We start from the raw sequence: 14,123 nt of genomic DNA on the forward strand, positions 1-14,123 counted from the left end.
GGCTCGGTTGGTAGTGAAAGGATATTGCCAAGAAGAAGGGATAGATTATGAGGAGACCTTCGCTCCTGTAGCAAGGTTGGAATCAGTTAGAATCTTTCTGGCATATGCTGCTCATAAAAACTTTGAGGTTTTCCAAATGGATGTGAAATGTGCTTTCTTGAATGGAGAACTAGAAGAAACGGTGTATGTTGAGCAACCACTTGGGTTCGTGAACGAGAAATACCCTGATCATTGCTATGTGTTAGATAAAGTTGTATATCGTCTGAAGCAAGAACCGAGGGCCTGGTATCAAACTTTAACTCGCTTTCTTAAAATGTCAAAATTCAAGCAAGGTTCGGTTGACCCAACCTTCTTCCGAAAGAAAGAAGGGGAACATCTAATGATAGTTTAGATTTATGTCGATGACATCATCTTTGGCTCTACGAATTCAGGAAGTTGGAAGTTGATGGAGACTAAATTTGAAATGAGCGCAATGGGTCCGATTAATTTTTTCCTTGGTTTGATTATAAGACAGGGACCAGAAGGTATTTTTATCAACCAGGAGGCCTACACGAAGAACTTGCTGGAAAAGTTCGGTATGACGGGAGATTCATGATGGAGACTAAATTTGAAATGAGCGCAATGGGTCCGATTAATTTTTTCCTTGGTTTGAATATAAGACAGGGACCAGAAGGTATTTTTATCAACCAGGAGGCCTACACGAAGAACTTGCTGGAAAAGTTCGGTATGACGGGAGATTCAAAAGTGAAGGTTCCTATGGCGTTTGGCACAAAGTTAACACCGTCTTTGGAAAAACCTGTTGTTGACGTAACACTCTATCGTCAAATGATAGGGTCTCTTATGTATCTAACGGCTAGTAGACCAGACATATGTTTTATGTTTGTTATTGTGCTAGGTTTCAAGCAAATCCAAGAGAACCTCACATGGTGGCAGTGAAAAACATTTTCCGTTATCTGAAGCGAACCTCTTCTCTCGGTCTTTGGTACCCTGCTAGATCTGGATTTTTTCTTCAAGCCTTTTCTGACGCTGATCTTGGAGGATGTGGTCTGGACCGAAAGAGCACAACTGGTGGATGCCAATTCCTTGACGGTAAACTTGTTAGCTGGCAGTCCAAGAAGCAAACCTGTGTGTCTCTTTCAACAGCCGAAGCTGAGTATATAGTTGCAGCATCCTGTACCTCACAAGTGATATGGATACAAAGCCAACTAAGAGACTACGGACTAAGTATGAAGAAGATTCCTCTCTATTGTGACTCAGGAAGCGCAATAAGAATATGTCACAATCCAGTGCAACACTCAAAGACTAAGCATATTGCACTTAGATACCATTTCATCAAGGACCATGTAGAAGATGGGAACGTGGAAGTACATTTCGTTCGGTCCTCAGATCAACTGGCTGACATATTCACTAAAGCCTTACCAGAAGCAGGCTTCAATAAAATTTTACAAGGTTTGGGAATGATGGAAGCAGAGTCGGTACCGAATCCTCAAATCTCTATCTAAAAATTAGACAAGCGAAATAGAGCGAACGCTCGGTCTATATCGGTTCTGGATTTTTCGGGAACCGAAATGAACCGAACGCTCGGTCTATTTCGGCTCCATAATTTTCGGGAACCGAAATGAACCGATCGCTCGGTCTATTTCGGCTCCGGAATTTTAGGGAACTGAAATGAACCGAACGCTCGGCTTATTTCGCTTCATTCTTTTAAGGTTTGGTTTCGGTTGTAAATTTTGTTTATTTTTTTAAGTCTATTTCGTACTCTATTTTTTTATTATTATTTTTTTAAGAGTGTTTTGTGCTAATTTCTTTTGATTTATTTTTCTGTTTTATTATTTTTCAGAAAACTTCAAAAATCCAAAAATATTTTTTCTTTAATTTTTCTGTTTTTACTATTTTTCAAAAAATTTCAAAACTCCAAAAATATTTTTCTAAAAGTTTTTTTTTTGTTTTGTTTTGTTTGTGTGGTTTGTTTGTTTGCTTGTATTTTTAACTAGGTCCCAAGTATTTCAGTGCAACATAATTTGGAGCTAAGGCAGGAATGATTATTTTCCTAAGAACTAGTTAAGTGTCCCTAGAAGCATGCTGTTGCATGTCGACCGAAGCCTCTAAGACTAAGAGCTAGGCCTTAATGATTCGCTATATACCTATCGTTTCTTCCCAATCAGGCTGTTAAAATCCACTCACGTCAAGAGCTACCTCACTCTTCTCAAATGAGTTAAGAGTTTTCTGCTTTGTCACGTTTATATAGCAGAGGTACTTTCGGTTCCTTAACCAACCTCCTTACATTCTCCATCAACTTTCGGTTCACCATTGTAACCCTTGAGACTCTCAGCTTTTACCACTGAGGTTTATGGTTGCATCAAATCTGTGTTTATGATCTTAGATATGTACACCACGTGCTGAGTGAAACCCATAATCCAACACCAACAATGAATTGACGGTGAATCTTTCTATTCAAGATCTTACTTGTTACCTAACGAAATCTCATTTTATTTTTGAGTGGTCTTTTATGAAATTGTCTAAAACCAAGGCATTTCTTCCCAAAAAGATCCAGTTTGTTTTTGTTTTTGAGATTTATATAACATCTTTAGTCACCATAAATTATTTCCAACCTACTTGTTCAACAGACCACATCGGTCTCACAAGTACTTCATCCAACGTTCGGTCTTATGTTAAGAATCGACGTTCGGTTGAAGATAAGCCACCCTAAGCCTATTATTTAAAAGAAGTCTTTCGGTGTTTCTTTACAAGCACACGATCGTATTTTCTCGAGAAACCACGCAAGCACTTCAAGTATCTCTTGACTTTGAAGGAAGAGATTCTTGCCCGGAATCATCTGCTTTATGTCTTCTAACAAACATCACTCACATCCTATACACATTTTTCTTTATTTCTTACTTTTTGGTACACTCTTGCACGACAATACTTTGTGATTTTCCAAAATTCAGGTTGACGTTTCTTATGTCTTGTTTGAAGTTTCTTTTAGGTGCGAAAGTGGTTGTTATCACATCTGGAGCGAAGGTGAATTTGAAAAGACGATATGTGGATAAGATTTTGGGCGCGAGAATTTGAACGGTTCCTAAACCCACGCTTGCTGACGTCTATCTGGGGAAACCAAGCTGTCACATCGCGCTTTTTCAGGCGACGTTTCAGTGATCGTATCATCATCACTAAGATTCTTTCTCTCTCCTGGCAACGGTATATAAAGGGTTTCTCACACAAATCGTACCTTCTTACAATTCTCTAAAATACACAAGGCGATTTGTAACTATTCATCTTCTTCCTTATCTCAACAATGGCGGATTCCTCATCGGTTCAAGATCAAACTGCATCGTCCTCATTGCTCGTGATCAAACCCAATTAGAACATGATCATTCAACTGAACCCGTTTCTGTATGATGCGTACATGCTCCAAGTTGTTGAATGCCTCAAATACTCTCCACTTGTTATCGCACTCACACACGTGGAATCTGTCCCAATGTCTCTATTATCCGAAGTTTATTCTACTGCAACCTATGACAAGAACAAGGAGAGGATCTACTTTCAAATCTTCTCGCAAAAGGCATCAATTTCGAAGGGACGATTCTGTTCCCTGCTACAGCTTGCCGTCGATGCCTCTGTTATCTCTCCGGATTTCATAACCACAACCCAACTATTTACAATGCTCTACGAGATGGGCTACACTGATGTTCTTACCACCGTGACAAAGGTTAAGAAATCATGTTTGCCGCCACAATGGAATGGACTGCTTACTCTTCTCAACAAGGGTTTAGCGGAGCGGGTTGCTGGGTCAGATAGTACCAGTAAGGGTTTTATGACCATTATCTATGGTCTCTACAATGGGATTAATCTCGACTATGGGTCGATTATATGGTCACAAGTGGTGCAATGTCTCAACACTTCAACGAGACACTCTGAAATTTCTTGTGGTCGCTTCTGGACCATTATCACGCGAAGGGCTATTGATTCCTTGCAGATTCAAGTAATGAAGGATGCCCTGGTCTCGTCTGTGGCTACCTTTCATACGAATAAGATCATCTTCTCTGATGCCACAAAGTTCTCCCACAATGGTTCCATACCTGAGACAATGTACAGGTGTGTGTCAGCCGAAAGTAAGGTGATGGCTGATTACCGAAAGCTTCCTCCCAAAGGACCGAGAGTACTGACTCCGGAACAGCAAGCTGCTTTAGAAGCTGTGGAGAAGCCAGCCAACCGAGGCAAAAGGACAACTACCAAGAAAAAGACAACCGAAGGTCCTTCGTCTAAAGCTCCCAAGTCTAAAAAGCGAAAGTCTGATAAAGGTGAGTCTTCGGCTCCAAAGAAGATTAAGAAGATGGCGAAGAAATCAAAGAGTCCTTCTCCTTCGAACTCAGACAATGATGAGGAGGATGAGGAAGAGGAAATTCAGCATCATGAATCACCGAGAGGTAATACCCCTCCTCGTTCACCAACTCCAACCGAACCTCTTAATGTCAAGGTTCCAACACCTCCTCCATCTCCACCGAAAACCACTATTCCAGTTTCGGTTGCTCCAATTCCACCACCTACTACATCACAAACCACAACTTTTATACCACCACCACCACCAGTAAGTACCATACCAATTTCTACAACTCCTTTACCCCCTCCTATCATTTCACAAGTCACTACCACAACAACTCCTACCACCACAATAACCGAACCTCCAGTAAACATCAACGTATCTGATACGGGGGCGAATACTGAAACCGAACCTCCTATTACTTCAAAACCTCTTTCACCCTCAGCTTCAACCGATTCTGGTGATACTCTTGGTGGTGATAATGTTGATTTTGACTCGACTTATTACAGTCCTTATCGGCTTCCAATAGACGACGATGAAGAGGCTCCTGTCACACGACAACAGTTGCAGAGTATTGATGATAAGCTTGATAAGTTGCTTACTGCTTCCAAGTCATACAACGATATTGTGCTCAAGGCCTTTTTGGACACAACTTTTGAGCAATATACTGGAGCCATTGACAAATCGACAAAGGCTATTGAGGATTCCACTTCTTCTTGCAAGAAGGCCACTACTGAAGTTAAAGAACTTGTTCACAGTTCTCAGATTTTTCTCGACTCGCTCAAAGGTCATGATGATACAAATGCAGCCAAAGTAAACTCTTCCATTGATTCTTTATCAAAGTCACTAAAAGAGGAGCAAGCTAAATTTGAGTCTGTTCGTTCTTCCATTCAAGCTGAGAACACTTCTCTACTTAGCTCAGTGACTTCTCATCTTCAAACACTCCAAGCTGATTTAGCAAAGGAGAGTGTCTTAAAGGAAGATCTTGCACGCCCAGCCTCTACAATTGAAGTTCAGAAAGTCCAATTAGCTCAAGCTGAAAAGGAGATTTCGTTGTTGAAGACGCGAGCTGTTTTTCGAAGTTGTGCTGGGGATGTCAAGAATATGCTTACTAATCTTCTTAGTGCTCATGATCCTATACTTACTCTGACCATCAGGAATCATTTGACTTCCAAGCTTCTTCCTTCCCTTGCTCTCTTACATGAAATGAAGGGTGTTTCGGAGAGATTCGTACCTCCAAAACAAGGGGGAGAAGGTGCTCATGCTACTCAACCGAAGGTCACAGTTAAAACCGAACCGAAGGGTAATGAAGCTTTGGGTTCTGGTACTCAAGATAAGAAAAAGGGATTGGATGATGATAGTGATAATGAAGACGAAACTATAGCTGAAGCCCTGCAACGAAAGAAAAGGGATAAAGAATTGGATGAAACCCTTCGGGTTGCGAAGGAAGCTGAAGAAAGGGAGCGAAAGAACAAGGAAGAACAAGATGCTATAAACTGTAAAAAGGCCTTCTTTCCTCTCTGGACAAGAGAAACGCTCATCAAAGAGGCAATAGAGTTTCCAAGCGTATTCTGGCTGGAACCTGTCACTTCTTTTGATTGTGAAAATTCAAGGGACTCACAATTCGATATGCCTATAACACGAAAGGCATTTACTTTTCATTGCTTTGATTCGACTGTTCAAGTTCCCTTCCCTCATCCTAAAGTTCGTCGCGAACTTATCGATTTTTATCTGAAGTTCGGTCAGCCACAGTACCTGACATGGAGTGCACATAAGATTATTACTGTCAAGGTGCTGAAACCTTCATCTGTCGGGAAGTTTATCAATGTTAGTTTCAAAATAACCCGAGGTTCAGCAAACTTGGTTTCGGTTATATCCCTGGCAGATCTTCCAAACTTGAATCCTCATGATTGGATCCTGTTGTTTAACATACTGCTCACCAATCAGAAAGAATATGAGCCGATCCTGGATCATTTGAAGAGGATGTTGGCCTCCTATATCCATGAAGTAGCTGCAATGGATCAGGAGATAGCTAAAGTGATGAATAAGAAGCCAACTGTAAATCCAACAGCAAAACCTGGAGATGTGAATAAAATGAAGATGGGCCAAATTGATTCTACACATCTCACGGTGATGTTCACAAGAGGCGACGCCAATAGATTTCTTTTCACTCTTTTTGACAAACATCTGTTCTCAACAGACTGCTTAGAGCACACAATTAGTATCATCCATCGGTACAAGCAGAACTCTGAGGTAGACAAGAAGAACTTCACGGACATGCTTCGGTGGTATATCACGTTTCGTCATACTCTTTTGGCCATCATACCGAAGGTGTTCAAGACTGTCAAGAAGTCTTTTATAGCTCAACCGAACTGAGCTTTCGGCTCCATTGACGCAAAGGGATAGATTGTTGGGTATCTTATGTTGCGTCATGGGCTTAGTATTGTATATCCGGATTGGGCCAGTCCATCCGTGATTATTATAGGGTTTAGCTATAAATAGTGCATGCATGTATGCCTTAGATACGAATGTGATTATAGTTATTATTGCTTTGTAACCCTAAACACCTCTACAGTCGAAGTTCTTAATCGAGCTCTTCTGAGGTGTTAAAGTTTATGATGGGTTTTGAGCATTCTAACCCTCCTATGGTGTACATTCAACCCTAGAAACCTTGGATCTATGTTTGACTAAGATACATGCAAATAATTATTTTTCCAAGGTACTTATCCTAACAAGCATGGCATGGGGTACTGGAATCAAATAAAACTAGTAGAATTACTTACCTTGTAGTAATAGTTGATTGCTTGGAGTTTGAGAGCCTAGTACCAATAATGTGGATGCCTCAAATGGAAGTCACAAATCACCACAAACTTGGAAACTTGAGAGAATAGTCACAAACTTCTTGAAATCGGCCCTCTTAGTTTACACACATCAACTAGTGTTATTTCAAGAACCAAAGCCTCCTTTATATAGTGTGGTGGATTAGGGTTACATCCATGTAAACCCTAATACCCATGTCTTTTCATTTCCATGAGATCCATGGGTTAAAGCTCCATGGAGTATCCATGGACTTTCCATGCAAGCCTAGCCCATTCCAAATAAGCATTAGCCCACACTATATAAATACAAGAGCCCATATTTAATTAGTCATACTTTTGATCTCTAAATTAATTCTAAATTAATTATAGATCAACACTAATTAAATAATATGATTTTATATTAATATATTAGAACTTATAATATATTAATAAATCATAACTTATACTATTCTCAAAAGATTATCCGTAAATTGTTCGGGTGAAGTGCAACCCAAATGGACCATGTCGGGTCGGGTCAAGTACATACCAAATATAGTTATGGACTTAGACACTATCTCCAATAGTTTAATCATTCGACATCAGTTAAACCATTCATGTGTTCATCATTACGTCTTTAATTGTTTTTCTGCTTAGAATCTATCGATCCTACTAGAACTTTGTTCTAACAGGAGGCACTCGTGGTAACTCATCTGAAAACAGATTAGGGAACTCCTGAACAATGGGTACCTCAATCAATGATATCATGCCCTCAGCTCGAGTATCTGCCACATAAGCCATGAACCCAGAACATTCCTGCTGCAGATATCTCCTGGCCCTCGTAGTTGAACAAAGAGTTGGCCCATGCGAAGCTTTCTTGCCACGAATAACCAGCTCTCCCCACTTGGGTTTCAAACTCTCACTAGCTAGCACTCACAATCAATCATGGCCCCATTGGGGCCCAACCACTCCATCTTTATGATAACCTTCTATCCTCGCAGAGGAATCAACACTAAATTAATAGAGTACCTCTCGCTGAACAGGTTCAAGACACACCCATGATGAACCCTCAAAGCACTCACAGAACGATCATCAGCAATCTTGACCTCCAACGGGTAATCCAAAATCCCGAGAACGTCATAAATTTTATTGCTAAGCGCAAGAGACATAGAGGATCGGGTAGCTCCTTAATCAAACGATATATGAGTGATCAATTGAAGGGCCAATATATATGGTTTGGGCTAGGCATCCAATGTATAAATGAGTTAGGGCATTTGTGTTTGTATTTTGGAAGTCTTTTGTATATGTTTGATGTTTTCGGTCTACGAAGCTTTCGGTTAAGGTGTGACCGAAAACCAGTTTTCGGTCGGCTGACCGAAAACTATTTTCAGTCCTTGTGGGTATATATAGGTTGTCAGGCTGTCAGATCTCAGAGTTGTTCATTTGTTGTTTTCGGTCCTTGAGTTGTATCAGACATTTCCTTGTGTGAATTGTATGCAAGCTCAAGTTTCACTCCATCTTCTACTCCATTTCTTCTTTATTTCTTATGCTTGATTGATCACTGGTGAAGATCCTTCCATCAAGGACCTTACAATTGGTATCAGAGCAGATCTGGTGTCAATCAAGTGTGTTCTTCAGCTTTTCGGTTTTCACAGCTTTGTTCTTCACGTTCTCGGTGTCTAGAAACTTACTATTTGCTAGTGTTTTGAAGATCAGATCAGAAACTGCATCGTGTAGAATTGAAATCTGCTTGGAAATCAGTTTTTCATTGAATTCTCACTGTTTTCGTTGGATCTTCATAAACCGAAAACATATATTCAACCAATTTCTGTCAGATCCAGTGTGTTTTGAAGCTTCTTTTGGTATTCTCATTGCGTGGAAATCAGAATCGAATCAGAAAACCAAGCTTTTCATTGAAATTTGTTAGTTTTCGGTTTGAATCTTCAGAAACCGAAAACTGTTCTTCAACCGAAATCCTTTGAATCTTCAGAAACCGAAAACTGTTCTTCAACCGAAATCCTTTGAATCTTCATCAACCGAAAACTGTTCTTCAACCGAAAACCTCTCAACCTTCAGAAACCGAACACCACTCATAAACCGAAATCTCTTAATCTTCATAAACCGAAAACCCCCTTTATCACCCTAAACCGAAAACCCTCTTTCAACCGAATTCATTGTTTTCGGTCATCATCTCTCAACCGAAAACCTTATCCTTTCATCATACCGAATTCCTTGATTTTCGGTCATCACTCCTCAACCGAAAACCCATTCTATTTGATCCTTTGATTTGTTTTTCAAGTTAATTTTTATTAAAAATTTAAAAAAACAAAAACAAAAACAACAAAAATTAAAAAATGGAATCTCAAAGCATGTCAGCTCACCATCAATTGGATGCCATTATGGGAACCACTTCTCGAATTCCCCGACTGTTATCCGCGGAAGGATTTCTAGAATGGAAATATCGGATTGAAAAGTACATCAAAATGAAAGATTTCAAGATTTGGCGAAGCATTCTGAGAGGTCCAATCCGCATCACAACAACATTGGAAGATGGCACGATAATGGACAAGCAAGTTGAGAATTACACTGATGTTGATTTTGAGAGAGTCGAGGAACAAGAAAAGGCTCTTGCTACACTTACCATGGCATTATCTCCGAAAATTGCTCAAGGTTTCCGTGAGTATACATCAGCTAAGGCATTATGGGAAGTGATATCAGCTTGTGATAACAGACAATCTGAGTCTGTGTAAAGTACCAAAGCTGAATTGTCTAGGCTCTGTGTTCGATGCGCTGGTAGGCACGAAAAATTTAATGGACTTGACTAGGTGCAGATGAACTTAAGGAATCTAGAGACTTGATAAACTCTGACCTAGATAGTTCCATTTAGTCTGACAATACGACGCTTGGATAGGTTGAGCAGGGAGATATACATGAGAATCCACCAGTCACATTAAAGAACCCGTATCTAGAACTGTGGTTTAACTTTTCCTCAATGTACGGATTATGTCCTTAATTCCGGTACTGACGGGGCGACTGGGGAATTCCGATAAATTAGGTCTGTAGGAAATTTTTTTCTTTCTCTCCTACTGTTAGTCATATGTTTCCTCCTCTGTGTGATTGAAAGATCCGACCTGGACTGCAGCATATGCAACTCTATTTCTCTGCATTTTCTATATATGCAATTCTTCCTATCTGTTAGCCATATGCTGTCTCCTTTGAGTGATTAACTATCCGACCTGGTACACAGCATATGCAACCTTCTACTTCACAATCCCTCTGAAATTCTAGTCAGTCATATGTTTCACTCTCTGCGTGATTGAAAGATCTGACCTAAGTGTACAACATATGCATTCTAAATCTATCCTTCCTATTAATAATAGTCTGCTCACCTAAAGTAAGGAGTATCTCGGAAGTTCTTGATTATTGGGGTATGTCAGGAAGCGGGAAACATGTTCTAGTACATCTAAAATTGAACAATTCTAGATTGTCTGTAGATCTCGCTGCTCAATTTAGGTGGACAACAATATCTTTGGTCGTCAGATAAATGGTCCTTAGTTGATTTTATCTAGTAACTTAGGATCAACCTGTCCTATCACTAATAGCATTCCTAATATTTGTCACATTTTTACGTGCTTAAGTGGACCATAATACCGGCGATCGACCAGATCTATTCATGAAAGGAGAGGTACTGATAAATTGAAAATGATTGTCTAATAACTTTGATCCCATATCACAAAAGTTTTATCAATTTCAAGATAGAGGATTAAAATTAGTTTCAATTAGATTTTAGTATTTTTAATTTTATTTTATTTTATTTTCATTTTTAGGATTGATAAATTTTAGAAAATGTTTTATTTTATTTTTATTCTTATTTTATTTTTATCTTTTATTGGTAAAATTTAGAAAGTTTTATTTTTTATTTTATTATTTTATTCTATTTTATTTTAATCCTCAAAAAGTTTTATTTCTAAAAGGTTTCGGGTATTGCACCTCACAATTTTTCGGGTGCAGCCCACCGGGTATGGATCTAGTATATAAAGAAAAAGGCTCCACCAATTTCTGTTCTTCCCTCTTTTCATTCTCTCTAACCGAAAGCTTCCAAGAATCCTCTCAACCCTTGAAAATTTTTTGTGTTATTTTCTCGAATTAACTTGATTTTCTTGAAGGTATGAAGATTCCGACCCCAGCCATGTAGTTTTTATTGTGAATCGTGCGTGAAATCATGGCTAAATCGCGAAAACAAGATCTGTCGGCGAGCTTTCGGTCCATCGGCTTTCGGTCCAAGCTTTCGGCTGAAAACCGGCTTTCGGTCGAGCCGAGCCGTTTTCGGTCAAGCCGGCTTGGACGGCTTTCAGTCGAAGCTGTGTTCGGTCCAATGTGGCTTTCGGTCTTCACAGTGTTCGGTCCATGAGTTTTCGGTCTAACTGCCTTGACCGAAAACCCATGTTTGACTAATAAAATTCAATTAAAATGGCCAAAATTAATTGACATAATTGAGAGAATAATTTTAATTTGTTATAATCAAATGTTTTCTCACCTGGCTTGTTTTGTGCAGATATAATGGCAAGTCTCAAAGTTGCAGAAAGTCACAACGTGTCCATTCTTCTTGATGATCCTCCAGTAGCACACAATGAATTCAAATCAATGATGCACGGGCTAAGGGAATGCTGCATCTTCACTACACTAACCTGGAATCCAGTCATTTATCTGAACCTGATCAACGAATTTTGGAGATCTGCAAGCGTGAAGAATGGAGAAAATGGATCAACGATAATGAAGCTTCTGTCAAAGGATGCAAAGTTGTTATCTCTGAGCAAGTCATCAGAGATATCTTGAAGATTGATGACAAAGCTACCTTCCCGACTGATATAGATCTGAGACTGGTTGATGAGTATCTCGAGAAGATGGGATACAAAGGTGTCTTTCCACCTACCATGAAGAAGCTGTTACCTCCTTACTGGAGGTTTCTAGCCCACATTTTTGTCAACTGTGTATCTGGGAGAAAGGGTGGTTCAGACGAAATATCCTCGAGAAATACTCAGGCGTTCGTTGCATTGGCTGCCGGGATTGACTTCAACTTCTCAAGGTTTATCTTGGAGGAGATGGTTTCTAATGCTAAAAAGAAGTCGAAGGATCAATTCCTGCTCTATCCAAGATTTATTCAAATCTTCATCAACAACCTATTTCCCGATCTGGTCAAGACAGGAGAAACACTTGACTTGAAAGCCTTCAGACCAAACACTGTGACCGTAATCAAGCAGAACCGAAAGGGGAAAATAATGTTCCAAGGGAAGTACCCTCTCGTGAAATTTGGAAAGTTTGCTGAACTGTCAGACTCTTTAGAATCCCATGGATCGTCTGAACAAATGTCAACTGATCAAGCATCGTCAGAATATGCAAATATGAGTGTCGATGTTATCGATACGTCAGACAGTGAGATTGAAACTGTTGTTCCAACTGCCATTGTTGCTTCAAAGCATGATCTCACAAACGTGGCGGTTCAGAGTGACTTCAGTGAGGGAACTACAGAAGAATTCACTGAAACTGAAGGAGGAGAAGAGGATGAGTATGAGAATCTTGATCTGTCCGGTTACGACGAAGATGATGTTTCGATGCAGTTTACCGGACTTGAGCACCCTTTGTCAAATGCAAACCTCGATGACTTCCTTAATGATATCGATGATGGTGCCAATCAAACACCGGAGATAAGGGATAAAGCTGACGATCGAGAAGTTGAGCCTCCGGTTACCGTTCAAGAGGCTGATTTTTCAACTCAAAAGGACACATCATCAGGGATTCCTCCCCTTGATAATGTGGTTCCTACATCCGAGCCAATTACAAGTGATACTCAGACAATCCTGACCTCCCAACCCCCGATGAAAAGACGCATAATTGATCCAAGGGTGGGAGTATTTTTTCCTGACCCAACTCAAACCTCAGAGACTCCTCCATCTACAACTGTTGCCCCTTCCTCGTCTGTGCCTATTCAAGAAGGCCCCAGTTCTACTAATGAACCTGGTGGTTCATCTGCTGACCTGAGTTTGTCTCCTCCAAGGCCTTATCATGATGCTGCTTCTGTGAGATTAGCCATGCATTTGGCCCAGAATTTAAGTCCAACTCACTCCTCCCGCAGAAAAGGAATATCATTTGAGGAGAGTATATCTGGAGATGATGATGTCTCAGTGCCCGAGCTGAGAAAGGAGATTGGTGTGTTGAACCAGAAACTCATTGAGAAAGACCTCATGATCAGTCAGCACGACTCTCGTATTGTTGATCTTGAGGCCATCAATGCTCAGCTTATCATTCGCACCGATGATCTCGAAGCAGATAAAGCTCTGAAGACAAAATAGATCACCAATCTTCAGACGCATTTTGGTTTGTTGACCGCCAGCTATTATGATCTGAAGAAGAAGCTGGAAGAAGAATTTGGTGAAAAATTCAAATCATCTGTCGATGAGCCAAGGGTCTATCTTCCCAATCAATACGCTCCCGTAGTTCCACCTCCTACAAGAACAACCACAATTGTCAATCGTTTTGACAAAGAACCAGCGCAGGCTCCAAATGTCGTGGCGTTAAAACGTGCTAAACTAGCCAAGTCCGCTGAAAAGGGTCAATTTTTATTCAAGAGGAGCTCGGATCAGAATGCTCCTGGGGATCAACCAAACATCACCGTTACGGATCTTGGAGAACATCGCTTCAGGGACGTATATGGTGATAGGTCATGGATAATCTCATGGGGATTCCATGACACTCTGAACATGTGGATCGTGAGAAGGAAGAGTGGAAATACCGAATTGTATAAAGATGCCCACGACTTCCACTCTTGGACCAGGGTTGATCTTACGGAGTTGTCTAATGCTCCTTTTTCAAATCCATTAAATGATCCCAAGGCGACACAGTTCAAGTTATTTTTGGAAGGTCAAGTGGCAAAGGGCTTTCCTTCAATGCAGACTGCAGAGTCAATTATCAAGATATACCCGAGTGTCATTGATCCCCAAACCAATCAG

The sequence above is a fragment of the Lactuca virosa genome, chromosome 8, assembly GCF_052849685.1.
Source record: "Lactuca virosa cultivar CGN04683 chromosome 8, Lactuca_virosa_CGN04683_v6, whole genome shotgun sequence".
Taxonomy (NCBI): Eukaryota; Viridiplantae; Streptophyta; class Magnoliopsida; order Asterales; family Asteraceae; genus Lactuca; species Lactuca virosa.